Source organism: Lissotriton helveticus, chromosome 3_1, assembly GCF_964261635.1.
Source record: "Lissotriton helveticus chromosome 3_1, aLisHel1.1, whole genome shotgun sequence".
NCBI lineage: Eukaryota > Metazoa > Chordata > Amphibia > Caudata > Salamandridae > Lissotriton > Lissotriton helveticus.
The window spans coordinates 514,744,593-514,763,067 of record NC_136061.1 but is presented as its reverse complement, the minus strand read 5'-3'; positions in this window follow the sequence as shown (position 1 = coordinate 514,763,067).

Below are 18,475 nucleotides of genomic sequence, written 5' to 3'. Positions count from 1 at the left end.
AATTCTCCAACCCAACGTTTTAGTTTCAAAATAGCCTTATTCTATTTTTTTCTGACCTGTAAGTCAGGGCATTGTAAAGTTTTTTTAAATGACTTACTAGTTTCTCTTTTTCTTGTGTTTGCAGTTAGTTCCCAAATATGTGGCCTTGCAGTTGTTCCTAATGACCAAAGTAATGAGCATCATTGCGTAACTCACACTTTGTCAGTTGTTGTTGACAAGGTACCAGTAGTAGTTGGTGGCTAAGTCATTCATTCATTCAGGTGTCTCTATGTCCATTTGTGTAATTGTGTATCTTTCTTAGTCTTCTGTATTTGTGTGTGGGGTTGTGGACTATGCTGTGTCCAGCGCCTCTACTCATGTTTGTCATCAGTGATGCTTTGTGTCGATGACTCTGCATGGAGAAAGAGCATTCATTGTGAATGATTTCCTTCAATGAAGGTGGATGTGATACAATTATAATTAATACTAGGTAGTTAGAATGAGAAAATAATGCTATGTTTGAAAGGTCTAACCTTGAGAATGACTTTTAAGATGTTCAAGTGAAATACAGTTTTATCATTGTGTGCTTTAGTGTGCATGCCTCTTGTTTTTACTTCCTAACAAACTTCAAGGACGCCTTCCCTGTTGTGATGGTCACCGGGACTGAAGTGTGGATGTTACAGGTACTGCTCATTGCCTCAGGTTGTAATATAGTTGCAATGCAAATTTATATTGTTGCTAGAGAGGCTTTAGCACTAGGACCACCTCTTGTGCTAATAACATTTACTATTCTTGCAGCCAATGTTTCCCTCAGAGAAAAAAAGCAAGTCCTACCACCGATTTCTAATTTCTTCAGTGGTCCTGTTAGTGATTCTGACTGCATTGATGCAGTCTCAAATTCATTGCCATGTTCATTTTTGGTAACTGTAGGAACCTTAAAATGATTTCCCAAAGAGTCTGTCATGTGAGCAATGCACTCCTCTAAGGTTTTCTATTCAACACTACTGAACTCTCTTTTTCTTGAATCATCCTATGCTGATACTTGAATTACTATTTTGGATTTATAAGACTGTTAGAGTATTCAACTGATGGTCTATGCTCTTCTTCTCTATTTGCTATAATTGCATTTTGCTCACTTTCTTACCCAGGTAGTTCGTCAGTGTTTTTATGTTGTGTTTGCAATTTGCAACTTCTAACAAATCAGCAATAGCGTTTTAGTATTTTGTGAACCAATCATTATCACAGTGTAGGATACATTTGTACTTCTACATTAATTATTCATATTTTGTGAGTCATTGTTTCTTGTAAATTACAGATCATTATTTTTTATATGAACACATAAAGGCGCATATGCTAAAAACAACAAACTTAGAATAGTGTCAATACAAAGTAAATAAATAAAGAGTTAAATGAACTTTCACATTTCCGATACTATGTAGGATCAGGTAGATTAAACAAATTTGGAATAACTATTTCTAATAATAAAGGTATTGTTCAAGTGTCCTCATCATCATCATCAAAAAACTTTATTTTGGTTGTTGACCCCATAGAAGTACATAAAATATATTAAAAAACTTCAAAGCACATAAATAATCCATTACCCAATAAAATGCAAGCGATACAAGCATATCAATTCCCAAAAGTAAATTTGCGTAATACGGTATGGTAGATAACATAGTGAAAATAAAGTCTTTAATCACTATCTTATCCCACAATTTTCCAACTAAAATGCTAAATAGAATTTAAATAGTATGTAACTAAATAAACAATACAGATCCTGGTGTCAGTCTTACATATTAGCAGAGCATTACTCCTATTGGTAATCCCAAATAGTCAACAACAAGGGATAATCCAATAGGCATGCTGTTCATCATTTTCTTCAACCTGAAATCCCATGGTACAGAGCTTAAAAGAAGAATTGGTAGAGTTCTTCCAGACGAAAGTAAAATATACAGCAGATAAAATCCACAGAGTGAATTTGTTAAAAAAGAAACCTCTGAATGGAGCATTCACATAATGTATGACATTTTCAAAGGTAGTACCACATTTAGAAGACAGGAAACTATCATTGAGATTGCCCATTTAGGCTGCAGATTTTTTTAACCCAAAATTTCATCTCAGTAATGAAATTTGACATAGTCCGCAGAGGTCTCCACCCTCCCCCAGGTTCCTCATCTTACTCAGGCAAAGTTGTCAGTGTACACATTTTTTATCAAATGTAATATGCCAGTAAGAACCCCAATTTTGCTAAGGAACTTCCTGAGTTTAACACTGGGATACAAGGTCAAATGCTGCATGAAGAAATACAAATGTATCAAAGAGTGCCCCTAGCTCCGAGTCTACAAATTTAAATTTTGTCGTCTGGATGCGGATTATCTGATCCACAGTACTTACATTATGAACAAAGTCTGCTTTTAAATGTGACAACACCTTGTTGGAGCTCATCCAATCCCAAAGCGTATTTAACAATTGATTGTTGTACATTTTTTTATTATTAGTAATGAATCTTATGGGACGATAGTTGCCCGGACCTTGCCTTGAGACCTTTTTAAAAATGGGTATTATTTCAGCCCCATTCCAAGATTTAGGGATAATGGCTTCTGCTGCAATAGCACTTGACAGAATGTTAATGTAAGGAGTTCAAATCTGAACAAAACAAAACAAACAAAATAAAACAAAACAAACAAAACAAACGAACAAAACAAGTCTGACGGGATCCCATCTGTACCTCAAGCTTTCCCCACGTTCTTCTCTTTCAGTGCTTTTTCAGATTCTTCAATAGAAAAAAAAACACTATGTTTTTGTTATTTTCAATGTTAGGTTTATAAGAGGACTGCACTTACATCAGACACTGGCAGCAGGAGGTTTGCATAACATGCCCTAACATGCTTTACCCAGACCCCTGGAGCAATATGACATTTCTGGTAAGCATAATCTTTGCATTCTCTTTGAGTGACCAAATGCCAGAATGTTCTGGCATCCTTCTCCTTGGAGGCGTCACTTTGGTTTCCCAATGAGTTTTGCTAGATTTTATTACTCTGGTATGATTCTGTCTGGCTAATAAGATAGCAGGTTTCTCGGTACTCCTTAAAGCTCCAATCAGAGCAGTTTTAGCTTTTTCACAGGTGTTATCAAACTAATGGTACGTTTGAGAGTATGTCTTTGAGGGACGAAGATGTCAATGAAAAAAATGTTCCTTTCTAAAATAAGACTTCATGCATGGCCAATAGCTGTTGGGGGTGGAGGTCAGGCATCATCCTTAACAATGTCCACCCATTTTACATTACGTCTGTTGTCGGTGAAGGCGATTGGGTTGTAAGTAGGTAGCTTAATACAAGAGAGTGTGGAACTGGGCCGCTTTAACTTTAGTGCTAGGAGAAAATGATCACTCTAATGACGATCTAGAATCTCCATATCCATCAATGTGACTCAGTTCCTAATATCTAGCCTAATATAATCAATATTGCTATGATAGTCCCCCTCTTGAATTGGCTTCATGGGCTGGCTGAGTCTGACCATTGCATGCTTTTAAGCCATGGGTAAGCACAATATCAGATATCTGGATGGCAGTAAGACTCCTCCTAGGGATCTTCTTTTTTATGAAATGGGAGAATTCCCCAGCATTCATCTTTAGGCTGTATCAACTCAAGCAGTGGATCACATGGTTCAAAACTACAATTGAAATTGCTCTCTATTACCTTATGGAAACCTGGCCCCAAATCTTCCCAAAAAAAATTCAAATCCTTCATTGTTTGGGATGATTTATTACACGAGGAAGATCTCTTATAGATATTCAAAAGGAGATTGGAGATCTCCTGGTTGAGAGATAGTAGTAATGCAAGAAGATCAGGAGAGTCAGTGGCAATTACCCTAACAGAACAATAAAGAGATACCTTAATTCACATAAGAAGGCTGCCCAATGGCCTACCTGCTTTAGAAGGAAGGGCTGTAAGTTTGTATTTCTAAGTCATAAAACCCTGGCTATAAACCTTATCACCCGCCCATGTCTCTTGGAAAAAAACAATGTGGAATCCCTCAATACATCCACCCCAGCCATTATAAACCAGCTTAGGCTTTCTTCCTGCCATATTCCAGCTCAAGAGCTGTAGGCCAGATGGCAAAAGATGGCTTGTATTTGGAATAGGCTGACTACAAGCACTATTATGTTCTGGGATGGAAATAGTGGGTTGACTGGGTCAGGATAAGAACTTTCCTCATTAGGGGAAGTAACATTAAGATGGTACTAAATTGGGGACCAATCACAGAAGCTGGAAGTAGGGAAGTGGTAGCATATTTGAGCAGCGCAAAGCAATATGGCAGACAACTTCAATCAAACCACTGTCAGTAGGAGTATCTAAAGCGGCGGAGGCGGTCAAACCCTTAAGACAGCCTAATCCTCCTGTGGGCTAATCCTGGTCTGTCAACATTTGTGCCAAAATGTAATTCAGGAACGATCAGCATATATACAGGATATCCCTCGTGCGGTAAATCATAATTCAGAGTCCCCATATATGGGTCGACATTCAAGAAGGGAGTTTGCTGAAAACGCCTGGAGAAATGATGAAAAACCTACTGGCTGGCATGTGGATGGAAAGAATCACCTCTGTGCGGTGGGACCGCTAGGCATGCAAATGGGAGACTGGTGTCGAATTTGTAGAGTGGTAAGCAGGAACGGGGACATCTGACCTTACAGATGGGTGACAAGTGATTCTTTGGGGGTCCCCTGGAATTCCCTTTATGTGGTAGATCATGAGGTGGCTGGGTCAATGGATACATAACTGGAAAAGGAAGAGCCCCTTTTCCCATCAAAAAGGGGGTGTTCACAATGTCCCCAGATAGTTTAATAAGAGCACGTGTAATGTCCCAGATAGTGTGTTTGATTAAACTAACAGCCTCACCCAGTGATGAGAACTTTTGTGCGGATGGAATGATACTTGAGACTTTTTTTTAATTGGCATGTTCAAACAAATGACACATTACAACATAATAGGCCAGCATAGTATCAACGCAGTGCAGAATTTAAATTAGTTACAATCTATACAGCACACTACACATCTGTAAAGGTGCCACCCCACTCGCCCTCATCCAATGACAAAAGAAAAATACTTATTTGTCGTATATACAGAAAGTTGTAAGCATCAGCAGAAATAGATGAACAAATCAAATCCACATTATACAATACAACAAAGAGGGTCCAATACATCACCAACTCAGTCTATAAATTCCACAAGCTCAGCGGGTTTGAGAAGGAGGAATAGACTCAATAGTAGATGACAATCTACATCCAATCACTGTAGTGTCTCAGTCTGAGCAACATCCGTATGTGCCCCCTCAGCATCTTCTTGTTGTTGCTGCCCCAGGTCAGGAATGGTTCCCATATATTTTGCAGTCTAGAGGTAGAGGGCATAAGCTCCCAAAATGTGCTTAGCTGCGTATGACCGTATGTAACATCTGCAAGCCACTGCTTAATGGAGGGGACCTGTCTCCTGCCCCAGTGGACCGTGACTTGTCTTTTGGGAAATAATAAAAGGAGTGCACATAGTTTACGTAATTTAGGCGGGTGTCCTTAACATACCCTAACAGGTCCAATGTAGGGGACGGTGTGTTTGCCATGCCTAGAATTTGATTCACTGAGATGAATACATGTGACCAGAATTCAGCCACTTTTGGACATTCCCATGCTACATGTAAAAAAGAAGCTGGGTGTACCTACAGCACCAGCAGCAGTCATCGGCATTGATGCCCATACGATAAAGACTCACAGGTGTTCTATAAAATCTATGTAGATATTTAAAATGAATTAATCTGAGCTTATGATTTGGGGAGAGTTCTGTAAGCTGCCCACAGCAGAATTCCGATTGGGCCTCGGTCAATGCAGTAGGGAGTTCGCTTTTCCAGTTCTGCAGTGACTTAGGTGTCACCAACGGGCCAGTATTTTGCATGGTTGTGTACAATCGTGTAATGAGTTTTCGGGGAGATGGGGATCTCAACAGGTTTACCAGTGTGGGCAGCAACGGAGGGGCCAACGGGAAACCGTCCCAGAATGCACGACAGGCCGCCCGCAGTTTATGATACGAAGGGCTCAGCAAATTGCACTGATTGCTCCTCAGTTGCTTCTGGGGGGGTCTGAACGTATATCCTGGATACAAATCGGCAAATGTGTGGAATTACATCTTGTGTTCCAGTGTCTTGCTGACCCCATCCTGAATGCAAGGCAACATTGGGTTCTGTGCTAAGGGTACGGAGGGGGCATACAGCACCGGAATATCCTCCCTCCGACGTAGCTCATCCCAAGCGCTACGCAGTGTCCCAGATGTATTTATATCTCCACGTGGGCGACGTAATTGTTGGTAGACTGCTACCTTGAGCGGAATGGGAGCCATGGCATCAGTTTCGACTGCAACATGTGGCTGAAAAGGCGTCGGGTGGACCCAATAATTGAGCCTGTGTGCACAGGGCATAAAGCTGCATGTCCGGAGTGCCTAAACCTCCCTGCTTCAGCGGAAGCGTCAACAAATCCCAGGCAGTTCTAGCCTGTCAATCCGCCCACACCAAGGAGATCATGTGCGACTTCAGAGTGTTAAAAAATTGCTGCGTGAGTGGGATCGGCAGGTTAACGAATAAATATAAAAACTTTGGTAACACAACCATTTTGGCTAGTGCTATCTTTCCGGCCAGCGGCAAACCAGCCCACACCTTAACCTTCTCCTCCAACCACGTAACGGCCCTCCCGTAATTTAAGTTCCGCACCTCCTACATATCCTGACTTATCCAAACTCCCAAGTATTTACCTGCGTCTGCCTCTCATCTCAGAGGGAACTCAGATGTCATCTGGGGCGTGCCGTCAGTCAATGGAAAAATCACCAACTTGGCCCAATTTATAAAGATACCAGTCAAACCTCCGAATCGAATAAACTCTCTCAAAACAGGGTCTAAATTCTCCTCTGGATTGACAAGATAAAGAGTCACATCATCTGCATCAAGGGAAATGAATTAGCTCTGGGAACTGAACCCTATACCTTAGGCAGAGTGGTGTTGCCTGATCCTGGCAGCCAAGGGTGCCTTCTTTATCCTCTGCGAAAAGCAGAGGAGAGAGAAGGCACCCCTGTCTAGTACCAGGCGTAATAAGAAAGGGTTCTGAAAGTAGGCTATTCACCCGGATCTGAGTGCTGGGTAGGATGTATAATAGCCTGATGCGGTTAATGAAGAGAGGGCTAAACCCCATACGACCTAAAATTGTGAATAAAAACAGCCACTTGAGCGAGTCGAATGCCTTGGTGGCATCTAAGAACACAGCCGCGGCGTGTACGTCTGGGTGTTAATAATGCAGCACCAAAAATACAGTCAGCAAATTATGAAAAGTTGACCTCCCGGGATAAAACCCAACTGGTCTAGGAGTGCGACAATGGAGAGCAGGGGCTGCAGCCTGTTTGCGATTAACTAGCTAGGATTTTAACATCCACATTTATCATTTATAGGGGCCGATAACAGTCTAAGACCAATTTGGACTTTCCACGTTTTAAAAGGGTAATGATAGTCACTTCTCTCATGGTTTGGGGTAGCACACTCTCCTCCAAGGCCTCCTCGTATGTCGCCAGCAATCGGGGGCCAACTCCTCTACATACGTTGTATAAAAGGACGTGGTTAGGCTATCCGGCCCAGGGGCCTTGTCTAACAGTAAACTTTTTTAAACTGGACTACATCTTCCACAGTGAACGAGAGATCCATATACTCTCTATGAGCGTGATTGAACCAGACCAGTGCCAGTGAGTCAAGGAAAGTTTGCAGTCCCTCGGCTGTCGCCTCCTGATTAGTAGTGTATAATTGAGAATAGAATGAAGGAAACACATCCAAAATTTCAGCCTGGCCTCTAACATTGTCCCCTTGCGGGGTTTGTATTTTGTGGATAAAGGCCGTGGACCGGGAAGGTCTGATCATGCCAGCCAGCGTGCGGCCCGGCCTATACCCCTCCCCATAGCGCCACGCCTCAGCGTATTTTCCCAAAAATTTAACTTCGCAGTGGGCCTCTTCAGCGAAGTCCAACAATTTGGATTTTAGAAGAACCATGGTTTGGGAATCATTAGTGGAATAGAATCGCTCCTCCAGTTCCCTTATCTGAGTTTCCAGTCAAGCAATTGTGCCTCGAATGGCCTTCAACACACCCGCCAGCCTGGCAATACACTGTCCTCTGATACCTACTTTGAACACCTCCCAAAGTGAGGCGTCAGTAGCAACCAACCCCACATTGTGAGTGAAATAGTCGTTGATATCCGTACGGATTTCCTCTTTAAAGGCTTCATCAAGCAGTGCATGCAGTAGGAGGCGCCATGAAAACGCGAGGGGGAGTGATCCAGGAAGTGACAATTTCAATAAGCAAGGGGCATGGTCAGACAGGGTGAATGGTAGCTGCACTATGTCAGTTGTCCAGGCAGCTATGTCTCATGAAACTAATCAGAAGTCCAGTCGGGACCAGGCACTGTGATAATCGGAAAAACATGTACCTTCTCTAACTAATGGGTGTCTCCTACGCCATATGTCCACTAATTTCCCGTCTGAGACTGCCATTCAAGGTGTCGCTTGCGGCCGGGAGCAGGGGGCGTGCCGCACCCTTTCTGTCCATACCATCATCTAGAATGGCATTAAATTCCCCTCCCCACAATATCGTGCTGTAATCTGTCACTCTAATCTTTGCCCAAAAATCCAGAAAGAATTTGTGGAAGTCCACATTTGGGCCATATATTGCAACAATACCAGTGAAACGCCTCCCAACACACCACTCAAGAGGAGATACCTCCCTTCTGGATCCCCATGCATTTCACCTTCCCACCAACCAACTCCCTTCTTGACCAGCAGAGCCACTCCACGGGCGTAGTTTGAATAAATAGAGGAGTACACATTCCACCACCTGTTATGTCTTAACCTTTGTGAAGGTTTTACATTTAAGTGTGTCTCCTGCAAAAGACATACATTTATATTGTGTCTAGATAGATAAGCATGGACGAGTCGAGATTTCCTGCCGTCATTCAACCCTCTAATGTTCCAAGTAAGCATATTCAATGTTGTAAAGTGATCACATATGTATGATCTGAACTTGAGCGATGTGAACAGTGGGGGTGCGACTTTTTCCAACGACAGATTGTGCGTTCTGACCAATAAAATACAAACATACTGGCAATAAGCATGGGCGGATTTTGCGGATCCACGATTCACGAATTTGCGAATTCACGGATCGTGGATCCGCAAAATCCGCGGATTTTGCGGATCGGCGGATTTGGGGGCGGGGCTTCCTCGAGTGTGTGGGCGGGGACAAACGGACGGGGCTTCCATGCGAGCGCACATGCCTCTTGTGTGTATAAAAGGTCAGAGACCGATCAGAGCGGCAGATTAAGAGACAGAAGCTCCTGGTCACAGGAACAGCACGGGGATTGCGCTCGTGAAAGTCAAAGATGCAAATGCCTCTGGCCTGCATCACAGCGGATTTTCGATGGTATATTTGGGAAGAAGGCACACCTGCCCAGCCTCCACAACGCTCACGATTGATTTTGGGCTGATGAATGAGTCACTGAATTTAAGCTTCAACTAGGGCACATGCTTTATTGATATCTGCAAGTGTTTCCTGTTGAGGTTTATTTTTTGTGCCAGGACCGTCGTGCCAGAATGAACCCTGCCCTTCATATTTATTCAAGAAGACACCATCGTAAATAATTTACGATGGCGCCGGCAAGCTGCCAGCGCCATCCTGAAAAAGTTACTTAATTAGCTTCAACAGGAAGCTCCAACTGATAAAATAAAGCAGGCGCTCGAGCCCCTGCTGTATCTTATCTATTAGAGCTTCCTGTTGAAGCTAATTAAGTAACTATTTGAGGATGGCGCTGGCAGCTTGCCGGCGCCATCGTAAATTAGGCTTTGAACTTTTGACCGCGGAATCCGCCGCTCGCGGATTTTCGGTAAATTCGCGAGAGTTCGCGGACCGCGAATTTACCGAAAATCCGCAAAATCCGCGATCGGAGCGGATTTTGCGCTCATGCTTAACTGGCAATGAACAATAAAACAATCCCACACCTCCCATCTTCCACTCCAACCCCCCAAACAGGTTGAAGAATACCCACCCAAGACAAACTCAGTCTCGAAAGACCACAAAGTGGTTATGGGAAACTTCCCATGGGGTGTAGCAGCACCAGCAAACTCCCCAGTTCGCACAGGGTGGATGGAAGTACTGCAGAGAGAGGTCTATGCCTTATATCAAAACAAATCAAATCAGCCAGAGCATTGTCATACTGCGGGAGCCCCGCAGCCCACGACATCAACACAATCAGCAGCACCGAAATTCGGTAACATAAGCATTACAATCACCCAGGCTTGTGAACTACACAATATCCATATCAATCATTGTCACTTAAGTGGTCAGTGTCCGAATTCCCAGCTCCCCGGAGTTCTTTACTTTTCTTCCCTCCAACGTATTTAGCAAATGTCAGTGCAGATTTTGCATCGATGAAGAAGTGGGCAGTGCCATCATACGAAACGTTTAATTTAGCTGGGTAAAACAGGGAATATGAGATCTGTGACCGCAGGAGGATACGCTTGGCCGGGAGGAATTCTGGGCATGCTGCCTATACTGCGGGGGAGAAATCTGGGTAGAAAGAGATGGTGATACCCTTGTTGAAATCTGACCCTTCTCTCTAGCCAGTCGCCCAATAAGATCCCTGTCTTGATAATTGAAGAGCTTTGCCAGGATGGGTCTAGGCGTCGCCCCGACTGGATGTTTTGGCCCCAGGGACCTGTGTGCTCTCTCCACCACGAAGACCGAGGAAAGGTGTGGATCGAAATGTTTGTGCAGTGGATCCATTACCAAGGACTCCATTTTGGATATGGCAGTTGTATCCGGGACACCAGTAATGCGTAGGTTGTTTCTACACAACCTCGCCTCCAAATCGTCGTTCTTAGCCCGGATAATTTCAAGCAACTTATTCATATGTACAAGTTGTTCTTTAGTTTCCACCTAGAATTTGTGGAACTCGGTGTGCCGGTTCTCTAGATCATCTAGGCAGGTCTCATGCGCAGTAACCTGGGTTTTAACCGAGTGCAGTTTCGCAGTTATGGTATCCAACTTCAAGTCTATATTGTGCAGACTAGAACGCATTTCCAACATGAGGGTGCGTAAGTCTTTGCCCTGATCTTCGGTATGAGTGTCCTGCTGGCCTTCTGCCTGCGCATCAGGTTCTGATTCAGCATGGCATGTGGCACGTTTGTGTTCAAAAGTGAGGTTTGGTTGCTTAGCGTCTTGTATACCCATGTTGAGAGGTAAGAGGTAGTTGGATGTCACATGATTCTCCAGCCAGTATCTGGCATGGTATATCCGCAACAACGTCCAACAAGACCGACTTCAGTTGTGTATGCATTTGTCCCTTCCTGAAGAACCTCTCAGGGTCCTGCACATCACGTGTTACGCACCAACTTGTCGCGACCTACGGGTAGCTGAGTGGGAAAGCAGACCTTCACAGGGAAGCCCTTCAGGATCAAACCACAGAGGCCATCCACCTCTAGGGATCCACTCCACCTCAATGGCTCAATGGGCACCACCAATACAGCGCCAAGCACCCAGTTCCGCTGAGGCTAGACGGGCCCCATCCACCACTGGCTTCCAGGAGTACAAATGGAGTGCAGAGCGCTGGCCCCAGTCTCTTGCTAAATGGGCAGTCGGGCGACCCTTCACTGCCAACTGCAGGCCGAGGCTCTTCAATGCACCCCTTCTCTGGCAAGTGTGCAGAGTTGCACATACACAAGGCCTACCCATAGACCTCCAACCTTCCGCACTGCTCAGCCGTCCCAGAATTATAAGACCTTCCTTCAGATGACTCTCCCCAGTTGTAGCCGGTCTGGTCTGTAAGGGACAGTTACTCCAATTAGAGCTGTTTCCTTACTCAAGTGCTCCCCCTTCTGAGCGAAAACAACAGTTGATGGACAGAATGCAGAACAATGTCATACATTCACCCCAGTACAGAGATCTGGGCATAAATCAATCGTTTTTTGGCTCACCACACCACCTCAATTCAGACATGGCCATATGCAAATCAGCCTTGACCCTGTGCCTCATGGGAACAGTCCAGACTGAACTGCCAAGCCATGTCTTCCTTTGACCGGAATCAAGCATCCTAGGACCAGTTTCTGGTCATCAGCCCTCTTCAGCCAAGATAGCTTGACTCCAGTGGTGTGGAGAGCACGGGACTCACGTCTGAGCATACCTGTCCCACTCGGGGTGACAAATGCAAAAACAACAGTTGATGGACAGAATGCAGAACAATGTCATACATTCAGCCCAGTACACAGATCTGGGCCTAAATCCATCGTTTTTTTGCTCACCACACCACCCCAATTCAGACATGGCCATTTGAAAATCAGCCTTGACCCTGTGCCTCATGGGAACAGTCCAGCCTGAACTGCCAAGCCATGTTTTCCTTGGACCGGAATCAAGCATTCTAGGACCGGTTTCTGGCTATCAGCCGTCTTCACCCAGGATAGCTTGACTCCAGTGGTGTGGCGAGCACGGGACTCACGTCTGAGCATACCCGTTCCACTCGGGGTGACAAATGCAAAAACAACAGTTGATGGTCAGAATGCAGAACCCCTTCTAAGGCCAGCAACCTCAGCGGAGCTTCAATTCCTCTGTATGGACTTGGCAAAATCAACGAACCAGGGCCAATTTGCATACGTCAGTCTTCAGCCTCTTCCTCCGCTGCCAATCGCGGCCGTGGGTCTGCGGGGTGCTAAAATGGCGGCGCAGGGTTTAGAAGAAGTCGGCCTGCTTCTCCTCTTACGCAGCTGCAATAAACCCAAGCAGCCGTTCAGTAGGCCACGTGCTTTTCAGCAGCCACAGTCTGATGCGCATACCTCTAAGCCTCGGGGCACCTACAGCAGTGGAGTTCATTCGTCACCTGCTGTCCGCGGCTCACGGTCCAGCAGCAGCCGAGGCCTCAATTTTCAGGCTGCCCACCACAGCTTCATCAAATGCCCTGATCACTACAGGCGTCCGGCGGTCACGCAAAGTTCCATTTATCTCCGCCTCAGTATGACCACGGAGCCCAGAAAAGGCCACATCAGATCCACAGGTGTTCCGGTAGCCGTGGGCTGCAGTAGCTTCCTCACCAGCTCCATGTGTGTTCGGATAAATCAATGATTGGGTTCTGGCCGACGGAGCTCACTCAGGGAGCGGCCATTCCATTGCATGGCAGACCACGCCCCCGAGACTTGAGCGTCCACTGGGAAAGGGGGGTTGGGTTGCAGAATTTCTTATCTATTTTAGCATACAACATTTGGAATTACCTGTATTTGGCCACTTTCAGGCCTTGTACTCCGGGGACTATTTGATAGTTCCATTAGTGAAGGCCATGCAATTGTTCCATGGCCAAACCTTTTCTTGGTAGCTTTTGTTTCTTTTTTTAAATTTCTGCCACTTATGCCGCTGCTCCCTTTGTGAGCACTGTCAGTACTGAGGGGTTTGGGGTTGAACACAGTTGATATTTCTTTAATTAAGTTATCAATGTCATTGGACACATAATTCATGGTTGCAATTCTTTTATAATTTGGAACAACTATGATGCCAGGGAGCACTTGACGGGCTGATGGACACCTTCCTTTTGCCAATCTTGCTACTGAATTGAATGACTCAATCACAATTATTAGAGACCAAATACTATTTGTCTCTAGCAGACCAATGAGCTGACCCTTTCTTAGCTATTAGATTAGGAATGTCTAAGTTTGAACATGTGTGTGGATCACAAAATGAGGCTTTGGAGGTACAGCCCAGCCTTCGGGCTCCAACGGCCAGGCTTTTCCCGGGAGTGTCCTGCACAGTGGGACCACGTCACCCTTTAATAGTGCATTCACTTAACCACCAGTGGTGCAGGAGCAGGGTTAGATGGGACTCGTACTCCCCAGCAGCCAAGTGTCTGTGGTGACTTTACCGCCTCAGCAGGTTCCCCACAAGAAGAATCGGTAGCGTTGGTAGCGAGCTCCAGCAGCGATAACTGCGGTGTGTAAGGAATGGTGGCCGGGCTCCCTGTTTCATGATTAAATGACAAATTTATTTTAATACATCAAAATTTAAAATTGACAATCATTACATTTTCTATTTTATTTTTAAACTGCCATTGTCATTGACAATTTTGTCTTCCTCCCGCATTGTCTGTACACATATGCCATATCTCTTTGTCACTCCAAATGCTTCATGTTTCCCTGAATCACTTTGCACCTTTCTTTCAAAGGTTTCCTTTTTAGTATTTATTCTGTCTTTTTTTCAAATCCAATCTTTTTTCCATCTATTCTTACTCTCTTTTCCATTTTATGTTTTTTCTCTCTTTGCATGTATTAGGCTTTGTCAAACATCCTGTAATCCTCCCCATCTTCTTCAATCATTAAACTCATGCAATTCATTTTCAACAACTGCATTCTCTCTTTATTTCTCTTTCCACCCGGTAACATTCTTTCCTTTTCCAAATGCTTCCTTTTCTCTACCATGTTCTCCATTTCTATTTACCTCTTGCCTAGATCTTTTACAACTCCCAATCCATGTTTGCTCTATTTTGCACTTCTCTTTTTCTATGCATCTGTCCAACTTATTTATCCACTTACATTATCTTCAATCAATTTCATTTTATTCCTTTTACCTCATTTTCCTACTTTCCTTGCATAACTAGAATAGCTTAATTAACACAATTACTGTCACTGTCAATATTCACAGACTTATTTTGAGATGAATTGGCAGATTTTGCATGTGTCATATTTAATTAAGGTGGCAGTCTTACAATTTGAACTAAGATGGGTCTACTTTGATGAAGAAATATTTCAGTAGAAAATCCAAAACTAAATCTCAGTAATACTGGTGTTAATACTGTGTCCCCGAGGGATTGGGTACACTGTTAGGGCTCACATAGCCTTCTCAATAAAATAAAAAAAGGATATTAATGTATCTTACAAACAAAGAGCCATATAATGTTTACATAGGTCTTGAGACTGCCGTACCATCAGTGGTGATCCAACTGCCACCTCCTAGTCTGACATCCAAACAGAGCCCCAGGGCATTGTATTCATGGGGTTGGTGCATGGGGGCACATGTTGTGCTTCCCTCTTTATGCACTGCATGCCATGCATGACATGGTGCATGGTACACAGTGCACTGATGCGCAAGAGGTGGTGCTATGAAAGTGGCATCTGCTGCAGGCTCTCTATGAGCCCAAGCATGCCTCCGCTGTGGCACTGCCGCCACAACACTAAATTCCGACAAGACGGAGGTACTGGTTTTTGGCAAACTGACTCCGTCTTGGTCTCCAGTCTGGTGGCCTTCGGAACTGGGTATGCCTCCATTGCCAGTAGCCAAGGTGAAAAACTTGGGCGTGCTTTTTGACAGCAAGCTCACATTCCTTAGTCACGCCAATGCCGTGGTTTCGGCCTCTTTTTACACTTTGAGAATGGTGAAGAAACTGCTCCCTTTTCTTCCTCCTACTGCTGGCAAAACCTTAATGTCCTCCTTGGTACTATCCAAGGTGGACTACTGCAATGGCCTTCTGCTCAATGCACAGGAACAAGTGGTGAGCAAGCTACAGCTTGTCCAAAATGCCGCTGCAAGGATCCTCATGGGGATTCCAAAATATGCCTCTATCTCTCCCACAATTCGAGAGCTTCACTGGCTACCTATAAGAAGCAGGATAAAGTTTAAGGCCATGTGTATCACTTACAAGGCGCTGAAAAATAATGGGCCTGACTTCTTTAAAAACGCTTTTAAAATCTACAAACCTAGCCGAACACTGCGGTCATCTACGGCCCAACAGCTCCAAATCCCCCCAACAAAAAAGGTGACATGGGGAGACAGACGTTTTGTAGTGGCTGCATCTTCGAATCCCAAAGAAGACGCGAACACGGAGGAGCAGGGAGGCCGAAATCCGACCTAAAGAGTGGCTTCCATAACAAAACATGAAGAAACCTTTATAGACCAAACGAGCAGAAGTTAAGCTCTGCCAATGAAGTAACCTTTATCTACAAAAAAGGCTCATAAATCATAAAAGCTCCATTTTATCATCATTTTACGGTGGCTCCTCCGTGTAACCAGAAGAGCACATTGTTCCAAAAGAAAGAGCTCAAGGAAACCTGAGGTGCCTGGGCTACTAACAATATGTGCTGAAACTTCGTGGAAAGCAATCCTTTTGCAACCAATCGCTCACACAAAACAGAGCTATTGGAGTCAATTGTTTTTTAAAAGTCCTGAAGAAGGTGTCACAAAGAAAAAAAGCACCGAAACGCTGCGTCGACTACTGTTTTAACTTTGACTTATGAATTTCATGATGGTTTTTATATGTGTGGTATAACCTTTTAGATTGTAACCCAATGTGGGAGTGTAATAATAAAATTTAAGATCTTTTTTTATATCACTTAAAAAATTGTTTGACTGATATTTTCGTCTGTGTGGAAAAATTTTATGGGTTCAACTGTTTATTCTTAGATCTTGCCTAAAGTGAAATAATTAGTCCAATATGCAACAACATATATTATTGTTTGCCTGAAACTAGATCTGGCCCACCTAGAAAACTCTCGGTTATTGGTGATAGTGATCACACAAAGCCAGGGATTCCAACTTTTTCCTATTGCATCCAAATTATGGAACCAGGTTCCCTCTCAGATTAAGGAACACACTTCGCTGTTTTCCTTTCGAAAACATCTCAAAACCTGGCTCTTTAACCAGTAACATCTTATAACCCTCGCAATCTGCAATCTGCAAACATTAGCGCCGAGACGCCGTAAGGCAGTTGTGCGCTTTAGAAATTAAAAAAAAAAAAAATAAATAAATAAACACTGCCAGTCAAGTGGTTTACTTGTATTGTGGCGGTCAGGATGCCCTTGTCTTGCTGGCGTACTTCCCACCACTGCAATGGCGATCTGGCAGTCAGACCAATAAACTCAGAATAAGGGTCAAGACGTTTACATTTTCCTGACAAGTGTGTGGACCAGTTACCATGATCATAACTGTTGTTAAGCCATCTTGTCTGCGTAAACGTCAGACATTGGTGGAGCCAATGTACTATCACACAGAAATGTTTTTTTTAAGCAGTACTGGATCCTTTAAGGAGTACAGGCTGCTTTAAATAACAAAGATTCCCACCAGGAAATGTAAATGCAGGGATGGTGAGGCGCTGTGTCTTTGGCACCACTATCACTGTGTTGCCAAGCACAAAGAGTCGCAAGTAGTGCCTTTCCCATTAATAATATTTAGGCAGGCCATTCTGCACCCCCCTTTGACAGGAGATGGTCTGATGCGACCTATTAGTACATAGGTTTCTTCGCATAAAGGTTACAAAAAGTTGGCAATGGCCAATGTATGTCTCTTCATACATTGGCCCCTTATTCTTTGCCAACTGCTGCAGTTCAGTAATGTTTGCTGAAAACCATGGTAGCTGATGGATAAAAGCAAAAGCTCATGGAAAGTATGTCAGTCACATACATGATAAACATCATTAGGCAAAGAAACTCTACTACATAAGGAGCAGGTAAATCATAGAGTAGCTGTACCTCAGAGAAAGAAAACCCGGTTTGAGTCTGTGATCATACTCACCTGGATTGATCCATTCTATTTTATGGAAGATACAATATAAGTGACAAGATGGTAGTGTCCTGAGGAAGACATTCTTACTGTGTCGAAACACGTAGACGGAACGATCTCCACATTGTATCACTCAACTATAGAAATCAAAACATACATTAGTATTATATCAATTGAGAAAAACTTTTTTATTGTTTTTTTAATCCATATGTCAATGAGTCTGTTCATGATATTTTTATACAATTTATTAAATTGAAACCTTTGTGCTACATTCAGTGCTTTATTATTTTTTATTCAATTTGTTGTCTGATACTTTGCCAGTGTATATTTGTTGCCTGGGTGCTTTATTTTCTGTAATATTTATTTGATACAACATCGTTTTAGAACTGTATAAACGTCAGCATACTTGTGGGAACACCAGCTAATTTGAATGGTATAATAAACATCTGTTAGCAAAATGCACCACATATACATAGATTCCTGTTGCTTGACATGTTCATTATGTGAATATTAGCAAGGTTAGCGCCCACCCCCTTCAAGGTGTTAATCTTCACCTGTAGATTTAGGATCATATTTAATAAAAAAGTCACACAGTGCAGAAATTCACCTTGAGGTACTGTGTCAATCAGGGGTTGGGTTGGTAAAGCACAATTTCTCACCTGTGAGGGTCTCAAAGTGTAGGGGAAAAGAGGGGGCAGCTCCTATGAGTGTTGTGGTCATTTGAAATGCCAGGTCTTGAGGTCCTTCCTCGGGCTGTGTGGAAGATTACAAGATGTGGAGGGGGAGGGTGTTCCAGGCTTTGGCTGACTCTCCTCCTGTTCTAGTGTTGCTGATACGTGGCACCTTGTTCAGAGAGAGCTAGGCTGATCAGAGGTGTCTTTTGGGTGCGTGGATGGAGAGGAGTTTCTT